Source organism: Papio anubis, chromosome 13, assembly GCF_008728515.1.
Source record: "Papio anubis isolate 15944 chromosome 13, Panubis1.0, whole genome shotgun sequence".
Taxonomy (NCBI): Eukaryota; Metazoa; Chordata; class Mammalia; order Primates; family Cercopithecidae; genus Papio; species Papio anubis.
Window position 1 is genome coordinate 87,380,341 of NC_044988.1, and position 12,466 is coordinate 87,392,806.

General features: G+C 37.1%; 1 long non-coding RNA gene across 11 annotated transcripts in view; it reads left to right on the forward strand.

The window, feature by feature from the left end:
* Positions 1–12,466, forward strand: part of LOC103878121 — a 198,205-nt gene that overhangs the window by 124,910 nt on the left and 60,829 nt on the right. For 10 of the 11 annotated variants that reach the window (XR_002517446.2, XR_002517447.2, XR_004177979.1 and 7 more), the window contains one exon: positions 315–377. This is a non-coding gene — a long non-coding RNA (uncharacterized LOC103878121). Of the gene's footprint in view, positions 1–314; positions 378–1,313; positions 2,240–12,466 lie in introns of those variants that run through there. The other variant, XR_002517441.2, reaches the window with a different exon arrangement.

The window sequence follows — 12,466 nt, forward strand, 5'->3', positions numbered from 1 at the left end:
CCTCTGAAAGCATAAAAGATGATAATTATTTCTGCTATTTTCATAGTCTCTTTTTGCTAAATAACTACTATGTGTCACATAGGCATGCCTTTTAAAGCTTTATGATGTGCTGGTATTTATTATTCTCATTTTCCAGATAAGGAAACTGAAGTTCAGAAGGGTGCAATAGCTACCCAGCTATGGAAAAAAGGATCAAGGACTTCTTGTGTCTTAAGGCATTCAGTTCTCAAACTAATATGAGAGGGAGATAGTATTGTTATTCTTTCCATTGTTGATTACTATTTTGCCTAACACCCCTATTTCCCTCTCTGCAGTGGCTCTCCCTGTGAGAGGAGTATGCTTCTTGATCACTGAAGGCTGACTAGGCGATGCAGAAGGTGAGTGGCAGTGACAGATGTCACTGTTGAGTAGAAGCTTCAAGATTTTGAGTGGGCTTTGTCATATCTGATTTTTCTTTGCTATTAGACTAACAAAGTCTGAGATTGAGTCTGCCCAATCAGCCTAGTTTTGTCAAAGCAAAGACAATACAGAGGAGAGTCATAGCCATACATAGACATATAGACGTGAATTCTGAAATTTGAAGTCTGTATGTTACACAGTGTAGCCAAGCCTGAACTGACTAATGTGCCCATTTGAGAAAACTGAAGTTAAGGAAAAGTAAATAGGTGTCCAGCTATATAGTGGTGAAACTAAAACTTGAAGTCAACGCTGTCCCACTCCAAATTGTGTGATCGTCACCATTGTATCACTCTTTCTCTCCAGTTCTCGTTCTGAGGTTTTTCTGTATTTTATAGTGACAGCTTTAAAATGACAATAAGAACAACAACAACAACAACAACAACAACAACAAAAAAAAACACAAAAAAATCCAAACAACTAGTTTAAATAGGTATAAGAGCAGGTAGGTCCTCATTAGGAAGAAAATTGAGTTAGGGCAGTGATTTGTAATTTTGATGAACATACAGTCTATCTAGGGATTATGTTATAATGCAAATACTTTTATAGCAGGTCTGGGGTAGCACCTAAGATTCTGCATTTCATAAAAGATTACAGGGGAAGCTCATACTGCTGGTCTTTGGACCACTCTTTGAGTGGCAGGGACCTACATGATGCCAGTCACTTTGCTATGGTGATGATAGAAAGATAAAATAATGCAGCCTTGCAGAGTGGTTAGGAATGCTAGGACAGGACTGGGATTAAGGACAGGCAAGCAAGGTAATAAGGGGGCAAAGTTTAAGAACAAAAGTAGAGCAAGGGCTGAACCTGTACCCTGAGAGTGTCCCCTAATTCAGTCCTCTGTGGTGTGTTTCTAGGCTGCTTCTAACAATTGAATTTGAAAACTGAATTAATATAGAGCCAAAGAAAATACTACGACTCTGTCTTCACACTGCTCCTAATGGCATTGGCCACCATCAGGCCAAGGGGGATGTTCAGAACACCAGTAAAATTGTAGACTCTGCTAATAAAAAAGATAAAATAGCTCAAAATTATGTCATGTTTTAGTTGGCTTCATATATTTTTTTAGTTAGCTTCATATTTTAAACATATTATTGTTTTTGGTTTATGTGTTTATTTCCAAAATTTCTGATTATCTTTTTTTCTTTTTGCTCTGTCCTTTTATGATATCTCTAAGTCTCTCCAAGCTAACAATTATACTAGAGTGTCTGTCAAATTGCTCCCACCATCAATATCCCTCAGAAAATGTCCTCCTGTAATTTTCAGTGCTATTTTTCCAAACTGGACTGAATATTGCTATAATAAGACGTCTGATGACATTTTTATTTGTATAGTCTAAATTGTATCTAAGTCCCAAAGCTAAAGACAAAATATCCTGTCGCTTATATTCTAAATAGAAACCTAAAAATAGCCAACTTTGGGTTGGCTTCCTTCATGTCTGACCCCTAGATCTTGCAAGGAACCAGCAAGCAACCTTCCTGTTAGGAACACTAGCATCCCTCTTCCTCATTCCTCAATATGCATAAGAAGACTAGGGTAGGTAAAGGGGATGACAGACATTAGAGTAACCTGTGTTTTTGCTGCCATTGTGAAAAACGTAATTTTCTAGGTAAGTTGTTTTCTCTTCTTCTTCCATGAGACAAGGAAAAGGAAATTCTCAATATCTTCCAAGCCAAGTAATAGGAAAGCCAAGAAAATAACATAAATATTTGAAATGCTTACAAGAAGAGACAGACACCTTCCTTCCACCTGACAGATAAAATCCACAGAACTTGCAGTAACACCTGGTCATAGGAGATTATGAGAGAGATTCATATCTGTAACCTATTGGGCGGGTAATTATTACTTTAGTGAAAATCTCTTTCATACATACACACTCTGCCTCATTAGTGAACAGTGTCACCTGATCCTGAAAAGCGTGACTTCTCTCATCCATGATGCTTTTTTTTGTTTTATTCTCTCCCATGCTCTCTCCTTTCTTCCCTCTTCTCCCCTCCCTCCATCTCCTTCTCTTTCTTTCTTTTTTTTTTTTTTTTGTTAAAGTTTTCGGCCTGTAAGCATTCTTTCTTTTCTTTAAAAAATTAAACTTTAAGTTCTAGGATACATGTTCAGAACGTGCAGGTTTGTTACATAGGTATACACGTGCCATGGTGGTTTGCTGCACCCATCAACCTGTCATCTACATTAGGTATTTCTCCTAATGCCATCCCTCCCCCAGCTCCCCACCTCCCGACAGGTCCCAGTGTGTGATGTTCCCCTCCCTGTGTCCATGTGTTCTCATTGTTCAATGCCCACTTATGAGTGAGAACATGCGGTGTTTGGTTTTCTGTTCTTGTGTTAGTTTGCTGAGAATGATGGTGTCCAGCTTCATCCATGTGCCTGCAAAGGACATGAATTCTTCCTTTTTTATGGCTGCATAGTATTCCATGGTGTATATGTGTCACTTTTTTTTTTTTAATCCAGTCTATCCTTGATGGGCATGTGGGTTGGTTCCAGGTCTTTAACACTTACCATCATCTCAGGAGAAAGGAGGAGATTGGTGCATGTTCTCTGTCCCCCATTCTGAAAATGGCACATTTCCCCCTTAGTATTTGGTGGTGCTTCTGTCATCTGATGTTTACTAATATTACACAGTGTTTATGTGTCATTTACAAAAGAGGCAGTGTAATCATAAGAAAGAGCATAGGATTAGAAATTTTGTAGACTTTGTTTAAATTCTGGCTCTGTCACTTGTTGTCTATATGATTTTGGGCAAAGTTAACTATTTTCTTATCTTTGACTTGTGAATAATGACAGCAAGAATAACAGTGGCAACAATAATGAAAAAGTCAATGACAATGATATCAGCATATCATTTGTTTTTCTCATCAATAGATATATTACATAATTAAAACACCTGGTTCAGCCACTAATTAATTTAATAAATTTACATTAAGTACTCACTATGTGCCTGCTGCTGTTTTGAGCATTGAAAATTCTATAGTGGGAAAGAGAACTATTATCTTTTTTCATCATAGAGCTTATGGTCATCTAGTGCAGGGGTTGAGCACACACTGGGTGCCCAAATCCTGCCTTTAATCTATTTTAACATTGTCTTTGAGAGAAGATTGGTTTTATATTTGTAAAGTGTTGTGAAAAAAGGAAAAAAAAAAAAACTCATCATGGCCCACATAGCCTAAAATATTTACTATCTGGCCTTTGGTGGAAAAGTTTGCCTATTGCTGGTCTAATGGTACACACAGGAAACATTTAGTAAATGCTTTTCTCATGCCAAATCTTAACCTGAAATTGTTTGCATTGGTGTTTTGATTAATTTCTGCATCCCTTCAAATCCCCCACAGGCATCTCATTGCCCCTGCATTAAAAGTCAAAATTTTCAGATGTTTATAGATCCTGTATGAGTGACCCCTATGCCTTTCCAACCTCTTCTAATTATATTTTTATCCTCCTGCATCACTGGACTTTTTTTTTTTTTTCAACAAATATGGCGCATGTGCCTCAGCCCAATGTATTGTAACTCTTGAGCTCCCCTCTCCCCAACTTTTCAGCCAGTTTACTTCCATCTTACCCTTCACAATTCAGCTCTAAAATCACTTCCTTTGCCAAAATGTCCTTGACCTCTCCTTACCAGGTGTGTTCTACCCCCTAAACCTTTTAACTGCTCTCACAACTCCTGATAATTATGGTAATCGTATATTCTTTTCTGTGATCCTTTTCTTACTATCACCTCCACACATTTGTTCCATGAGGACAAGGGGTGTATCTCTTTTGTTTATTTATTTATCTCTAGCACCTAGCATCCTTGCTTGATGCTCAGTAAATATTAGGTGACTAAATGAAACAAAGAATGAAGGATTCACTGTCATGTTTGTTGAAGAAAAAAAGGATCAGATAGCTTATAGGATTCTTTCAACATAGGGTACCTAATTCTCCCAGGGAAATATACCCCTAACTGGAATTTCTGTGACTGCCTCTTCATACTTCCTTCATTCTCTCTATATAATTAATGGGGGCCCAGTGAGCTGTTTGTGCTGATACATCATCTGCACCACGCAGCAAATGCATTTGTTATGGAGTTATCTGGGCCAAAGCTAATGAATCATTTGCAAATGTCCTGATTTACAAAGAGAAAATTGGTTCACCTGAATAACAAGGTTTATATGTAAGGAAAGTCTTTCCAATTTTTTCACTATGTTCTGGGATGCCTCAAAATCCCAAGGAAACACATATAAGCAGTCCCCTGCAGAAGACAAAGTCCAGAGGTCACCTTGGAGGAGAACAAAAGCTCTAAGGTCAACATTCCCTCACGGCAATGGCAATCCTCTTGTGAGCCTTCAGATGCCTGAGAACTCTCTGAAATTCTCAACCAAGTATTTCCTTGTATATGTACATATTCCTAAAGACCACATCAGATTTATCAGCTTCTCACTGGGGCCTGTGGCACCCTGGTAACCAGTGCTTTAAGAAAATCCTGGGATCCCTTATTCTTAAATGTATTTGTTATTATTTTTTAAAAAAAACAAAAAACGAAGATAAGATAAGGAGCGAGCAGAGATGACTGTAAGTCCTGAAGGGATCCTTCATATTTCTCGTCTCAACCTTCTCTGACCCACTGTGCAGATGAGAAGATTCAGATCATTTGAAGAGCTGACTTGCCCAGGGCTTTACAGCAAGTGAGACACAAACCGAGGACTCAGATTCCGCCAGCTCACTGTCCTTTCTACTACACCCTACTCTCCACTGATATACAATTGTTTATTTCTGCTTTCATTCCTTTTCTCATTCACTCACCCAACTTTTTTCTTCTTCATGTATTCTCTCACTGTCCCACATTATCATTTTCTCAAGGTTAATTTTTAAAACTATTTATTATTTGTGACTAAATCATTTCTAAGAAGAATTTTTGACTTCAATAAACAATTGTTCAATAAGGCTGTTAAATTAGAAAATAACATGCAATAGAACACATTTATCTTTTCCTTTCTGAATGTATCTCTCAAGTGATAGTAAGAAATAAAAAATGGTATAAATCTACAAGAACCCAAAAAAATGAAAGAAGAAAGGGCACTACATAAGAAACTTCAACAAATTTTAGGAATTGAAGATGGAAGATTCAACAAACAGAGGCAGAACCACAAAATAAATGTCTGCAGAGGGAGATACTGATGAAAAACAAACCAACTTATCCTAAGAAGTCAATATAGAACAACAGATATACGAGGATGGTAAAAATTTGGGGGCTGATTGAATGTCTATGTATGAAGGAGTTGAACATCACTCCATCTCCTGAGTTCTCGTAAACCACAGAGCAGTCGTGCCTAGAGACCAGAGGCAGGAGGATGGAAAAATCTGAATGGCCCTAGAAAAAGGACTTTCAAATATGGTTATGGTGGTCAGTCAGTGAAAGTGGTGATTTCCCACCCCTTCACTTTGATAATAAAGCCCAGTGATAAACCCCTCCAATCTGCTCAAAGCGTCAAATTAGTTTTTTTGTACCTAGAAGGTGAAAAAGCAGTAAAGGATCAACTGATAGTTTACAGGCATCCAAAATGACTGGGAAAATTCTAAACCAATAAATATGAAAGGAAAAGCCGGAAGAACACAGATATGACAGGGAGTGAAATAAAACTTCTGAACCGAAGCTATTAATAATGTAAGCCTAGACGTTGTATCTGAAAAAAACAAAGAGGCTGGTATAAAAGATAATAAAAAACAGAAAATAATTCTTATCAATTACGTGTGTGTATATATGTATATGTGTACATATACATGCATTGACTGAAATTTTAACTCCAATAAAAAGTTGCAAGACAAAGTTAAGAAAATATTCAGACAGAGAAAATGACAAAAAAATAAAAAGCATGTGGGACAGTTTTCCAAGTATTGCCTGTAAGCTCTAAATGCACCATTTATAGCCTTCTCTAAGACAAGGGAGATGGGCCTTATGAATGTTTCTTCTTTGCCAGTTGGCATGAAACTGGAGGAAAACTAGAGAATGAAGTGTCTTTTCCTCCAGGCTCTAGTTTGCTCTTCTCCCTAGGTTCCTGTAGCACACACAGCTTCTACAGCACCCAGCCCCTGTAGAGTGTAGTAGCCCAGTGGTCAGCAGTACATGGGACCTGCTTCACTTCCCCAGAACTCTCTTGTGTCATTTTATGTTGTGTTCTTGGGTATGGAACCTCTCTGTGGAAGGCTACGTCATGGCAGTGCAGAGCACAGACTGTGGTAAGTCCTGCTGGTGAAGCACCTCAGTGAACTTCTCTGAGGTGAATGGTAATTCAGTTATCCATGGTCACATCCTTTCCAGTGGAATCGAGATCTACCTTAGAAGTAGGGGAGGGATTTTCCCCTGGTGTTCTATTATAACCTTAGGGACTGTGGCCCTTACCTATGCCTGCTATTCTTATATTCTCTCGTGTTATCTTTACCTTTTACTAGCTAATTCCTCATTACTACAATATCACATTTTAATTAATAATCTTCATATTAAATGTTCCCTGTTAAAATTACTGTGTGGGTACTGCCTCTTGGCTGGACCTAATGGTTGTGGTAGGAGATAAAAGATAAGCATATTAAAGAACCAATTTAGAAAGAATAATTATAGGTAATAGGTATTACAGGTATTTCTAAAATACAAATAAATAAAATTCCTTGAACTGAAAGAGAAAAGAGTTTCCAGATTGAAATTTTCCAGTAAGTGGCCAGATTACAGAAAGAAAGGGAAAAGAAAAGATCCTGAAAAGGCCACAGCATCATACATTTTCATGACTTGAAATGAAAGGGTAAATAGAAATGTCTAAAAACTTCCAGTTTGGATGGGGAAGACCATCTTTAAAAAGAAAAAATAATCAGGATATATCAATCCTCTCAAAGACAATGCAGAATTGTTAGAAGACAAAGAGTAATGTTTTTAAAAATTTGACAGACAACATTTCCAACCAGCTGAATTATAAACATACAGTAAACATGAAAGAATAACTTCAGGTAAGTAAAGGTTTGTAAGTACTACTTCCCATATCTTTGTTTAGTAAGCTATTGGGAGATATGCTCCTATAAGGTTGAAGGACTAAATATTAAAGTGGGAGTAATAAGATCCATGAAACACATCTTCCATTTTAGAAAAATCTCATAAGGAAATCCTACAGTTATATTGGAAGGAAGTTCTAGATGGATCGTTTTATATCAGGCTCAGGGAACAAACTTTTCAAAATAGAGCAAAAGAACAAGGTAAGATAAGTCTGACACATGGAGTTAAAAAAATAACAACAAAAAAAAAACTGTAGATGATGTGAAATGATCATTTAGTACTTAGTATATGTGATGATGTATTAAAAAATGATGTGGCTGGGTCCAGGGGCTCACGCCTATAATACCAGCACTTTGGGAGGCCAAGGTGGGCGGATCACTTGAGGTCAGGAGTTCAAGACCAGCCTGGCAACATGATGAAACCACATTTCTCCTAAAAACACAAAGAATTAGCCAGACATGGTGGCAGGCACCTCTAATCCCAGCTACTTGGGAGGCTGAGGCAGGAAAATCTCTTGAACCCAGGAGGTGGAGGTTGAAGTGAGCCGAGATCACACCATCGCACTCCAGCCTAGGTGACAGAGCAAGACTCCATCTCAAAATAAAAAAAAAAAGAAAAATGATGTTAACCTATAAAATACTGTGAAAGTAAAGATAGGCAATTACTAACTCCACTAAAATATTCAAAAATATTTGAGGAACAAAAAGCAAATTTTATGTTCATTTATGTAAATATGACAATATGAACATATATATTTTATTTTAAATAAAACTGTATTATAATTATGCTTACTTTGTGGAAAGATGTTAAGTGTGGAGAAAAACACGCCTAAGGTTGATAAGTCAAACAATATTACCAGGCACATAAACTTTTAGAAGTATGCTGCTAAATACTAGAAAATAATGCCAGCATTGACTTTGAGAAATGAGATTCCTTTTGAGTAGCAGGAATAAAGAATGTGGTATGGCAATACTCTTTTTCGTCATAAACCATTCTGATCACTCTTTCAAACCATGGGTATGTATATATTTGGATTAACTTACAATAAAAATCCAAACAAATTTCCATCAGGGAGGTAAATGAGATAATGAATGGAAGAAATCAGCAAAGTGCTTAGCAGACAGTCATCATTCGATGAGTGCTGGTTGTGATATAGTAATTGTTGAGTAAATTAGTTTGGGGAAAAAAACCCTACTATTTAGCATTAAATGTGTATTTTATCTTCAAGTAATGTAGTATAGAAGAGGTAAAGCTTGACTTGACAGAGTAAGCATATCCATTCCTGATATAATTATTTTCCGATACGCAACATTAGATAGACGTTATCACTTGGGTGTTTCACAAGGGTCAATGAACAGCACTTTAAATTATGCCTTAGACAAGGCTTTGACTGGAAAAAAAAATCAGTCTTCTAGGAGTGTGTTTTTCTCATACTCTTGCCTTACATTAACAAACAAACCAACAAGGAACTCCCATCCGCACATCCACATAACAGTAGCAACAGCAATAATGCAGATATTGGTATTAAAATCTTAATAGATACATGCATATTTTTAAAACTGTAAAAGACAGCATCAATTTATATGGATGCTCTCTAAATTAGTAAGATTCTGACAGTCTAATTAATAAAAATTCAAAGATAGAATATTTGGAAGAAGAAATCAATAACAACTTTTTAAACTAGCTTCTTCCCAGGACTGAGGTCAGTTGAAAGCCTTTTGACATCATTTGCAATCAAGTAATTGGCCTCTTTCAACAATGGTCAGTGATGGGCTGACCAGGTACTTCAAGCATATCCAGTAAGTCAGAAACTGGGTTGTCCAAAACAAGTGACTACAAGCTTTTAAAAGACATGCTAAAACTGGGTTGTACAAAACAAGTGATCACAAGCTTTTAAAAGACATTGCTAAAACCAATCACATGTTTACATTTCAAACATACCACTTTATCTAAAGTCAAACTGATGTAATGTGATCACATTGCATCAACCTGTTTCAATTTAAGGCTGACAGTTCACATTTTGGAAACAAAATAAATGCATCATTATCAAGTGGCATTTGCAATGGACCTTATCTAGGGAATTCTGATCAACACCTCTAATGCATGTTTCTTAATGAAATTCTCTGAGTCAGAATGGTAAATATAGTATGTGCACAAATAATACACACTATACATATATGTATACAGTATATATGTATTTTACATGTGTGTTATTTTGTTATATATTATATATGTAATTTATACATATACATATGTGTTTGTATGTATCTCATGTACATATATGCCATCTCTCTGGCTTTCTCATACAAGTGTGCATATCTTATAAATATCTCATATATATGAGAAAAACAGAGAGAGAGCAACATTAATCCCACATATTGTTAGCAATGTAGAAGTATTAACTGAACTCCAACCAATATTTCTGGATAAGAAATAGTAGGATATTGTGATAAGCTTCATATTAATGCCAGGAAAGAACACTAAAATGTGTGGTCTGGTAATTATACCTCAGGATGAATAAGATTAGAATCCTGCCCTAAATACCAGAAAGTTTTATTTATCTCTCAGATTCAGGTACAATTACCTTCACCAAACTCAGCTGCATCATTACTTTTCTGATTTCAGTTTTCTTATGAAAATAGTATTACGATGTAATACCAACTGATCTCACAATATTGTCTTGGGATTAAAACAAGATAATGGTACACAATACTATACATATTTGAAGTAGAAGTTTGAAGAAATTCAAATTTCGAACCAATATGAGAGTATACTGGCTCATGTAATTGGGAAATACAAAGATAGAATGACCTCAGGGAGTTCTAGGCACTTAAAAATTATCCAGAACTTGTTTATTCTTTATCACAATTACCTGCTTCACCTTATGGATTGATTTCATTTTCTTATATAATGAAGAGGCTTTCCATACAATGGCTAGAGTGGTGGGTCAAGCAGCACATGCCTCCTGGTTTGTTAAGTGACTATTGTCATCCAGAGGAAAGAAAGAGCTTCTGTTAGTATCTGCTTATAAATTTCCAGGGAAGGACTCTTATTGGACCATGTTGGATCACACACCAATGTTTGAGCCAATGATTGTAGCCAAGAGGAGGAGTTTACAATTAGCCTGCGTCCACAAGAATGCCAGGAATACCATTAAATGGTGGATCCTTAGCTCTTCAAAATAAAGATGTGGTCTTACAAGGTGAAGGGAGAAAAAAAGTACTGGCAGAAAAATATCAGATGCCCAACATCATGCCCTCTTTCTCTTTCTGCTTCTAATGTTCCCCATGCATCCGTCTATCCCAGCCCTCATCACATTGGAATGGAATTGTTTCATTATTGTTCACGTTGCAGACGTGTGTCTGGTTTAGCTTTATAACCCCAGCACATATCACAGGACCCAGCATAGACTAGTTGGTCAAGAAATACAGACTGGAGGAATTCATTAAATAATTATTCTGGGAAAACTTTTGAGGACTCTGCCGTCCCAGTTCTTGTATGTATGTGGAGAATCAACCCCGGCATGCCTATACTCCTACATTGTCTTCTCCTGAGTTCAAATATGCTCCTTGAGAATATTCTTTATCTAATTTATTAAATATTCACTTGACACTGATTAGGAGTGAAGCCCTGATTCAAAGTAGGGAATTCAGGATGACTTCTTGGTTTTCTAAATGGTAAATGGGAAGCTCTACCCTCAAGAAGCTTACAGCCAGTTGCCAAGTCATGGCATCTGACCTAAAATGGGTAATTCTCAAAACTGTGTGACAAATGCTGAAATAATCCACTCATATGATATGTGACATTGAGGCTCAGAGATAAGACCAGTGAAGACCAACTGGAAACAATAGAAAAGCTAAATAACCAGAAGAGAAAACAAAGTTCTGGTCGAGGCAAGCAGAAAGGAAGAACTACATCTGGGAGTCTACTCTGATCCAGACACTATGCCCAGCATCTTAGAACCACTATCTTAGGAGATCTTCCCAGCCCCAGGAGAGGGGCATTTCTGTCTCTATTTGGCAAGGAAGAAAACTGAGACTCAGGGAGGTTAAGTAAATCAGTGAGACAATGTTAAGAATACAAGAGTTATAACCATAGATTGATGTTTTCAATGCTCTTGTGCTTTCCTTCATGGTGTGATTAATCATACATACAACACATGAGTCAGTGTAAAAACTATGTAAAGATGACCAATCAGGAGATGTAATAGACAGATAATTTACAGCTACTTGGATACAGATAATTATGAAAATATTAACAGGTAATGGGAATTGATCATAAGCGATAGGTTATAAAGATGAATGGGAAATGAAGACACATAAATATATAATTGAGTTAGGTTGATAGGTATATTCATATATATTCATACAGGGACACCATCACCCTACCTTGTGAAAAGTCAATTTGGCCGGATATAATGTGCTCTGGTGCGAAGATAATCGGGCAATTATAAGGAAGCCATGATCTGCTCCTACTTCTCCCACTGTCTCTGTAGTCCTGCGTCCTTGTCTTTTCTCATCCTCAGTTTCATCATCTGTAAAACGAGAACAATAAACAGAGCCCAACCTACTATCACAGGATAGCTCTGAGAATTCTAGAAGGTAATTGTTGGGGAAGCACCTTGGAAATTATAACATGCTCTGTTGCCCCTGTGGGTTTGACCTGGGTGGTTTTGCAACTTCTTTTGAAAAGAAAGCCAGACCCATATTTAGGTCAGGAAATGGGTTCTTTTTGAGATGATGCCTGAGCTTGGCTGCTGCCTGCCCGCCACTTGAAGCATATTTTAACAGGTTCCACATCGCCTCTACCTTGCAGCTTAGCTCATATCATCAAAAACCACATTGGTGCCCTCCATGTCAGTAAATGGTTGTTCTTCTGTTGTATCTTTTGCCCCATCTCCAAAGCTGAGCTTGGTAACAGACCCTTTTTTGATCCCAGATGATCTGAAGGCAGGATAAAAAGTCAGGAGAATGTTTTCCCACT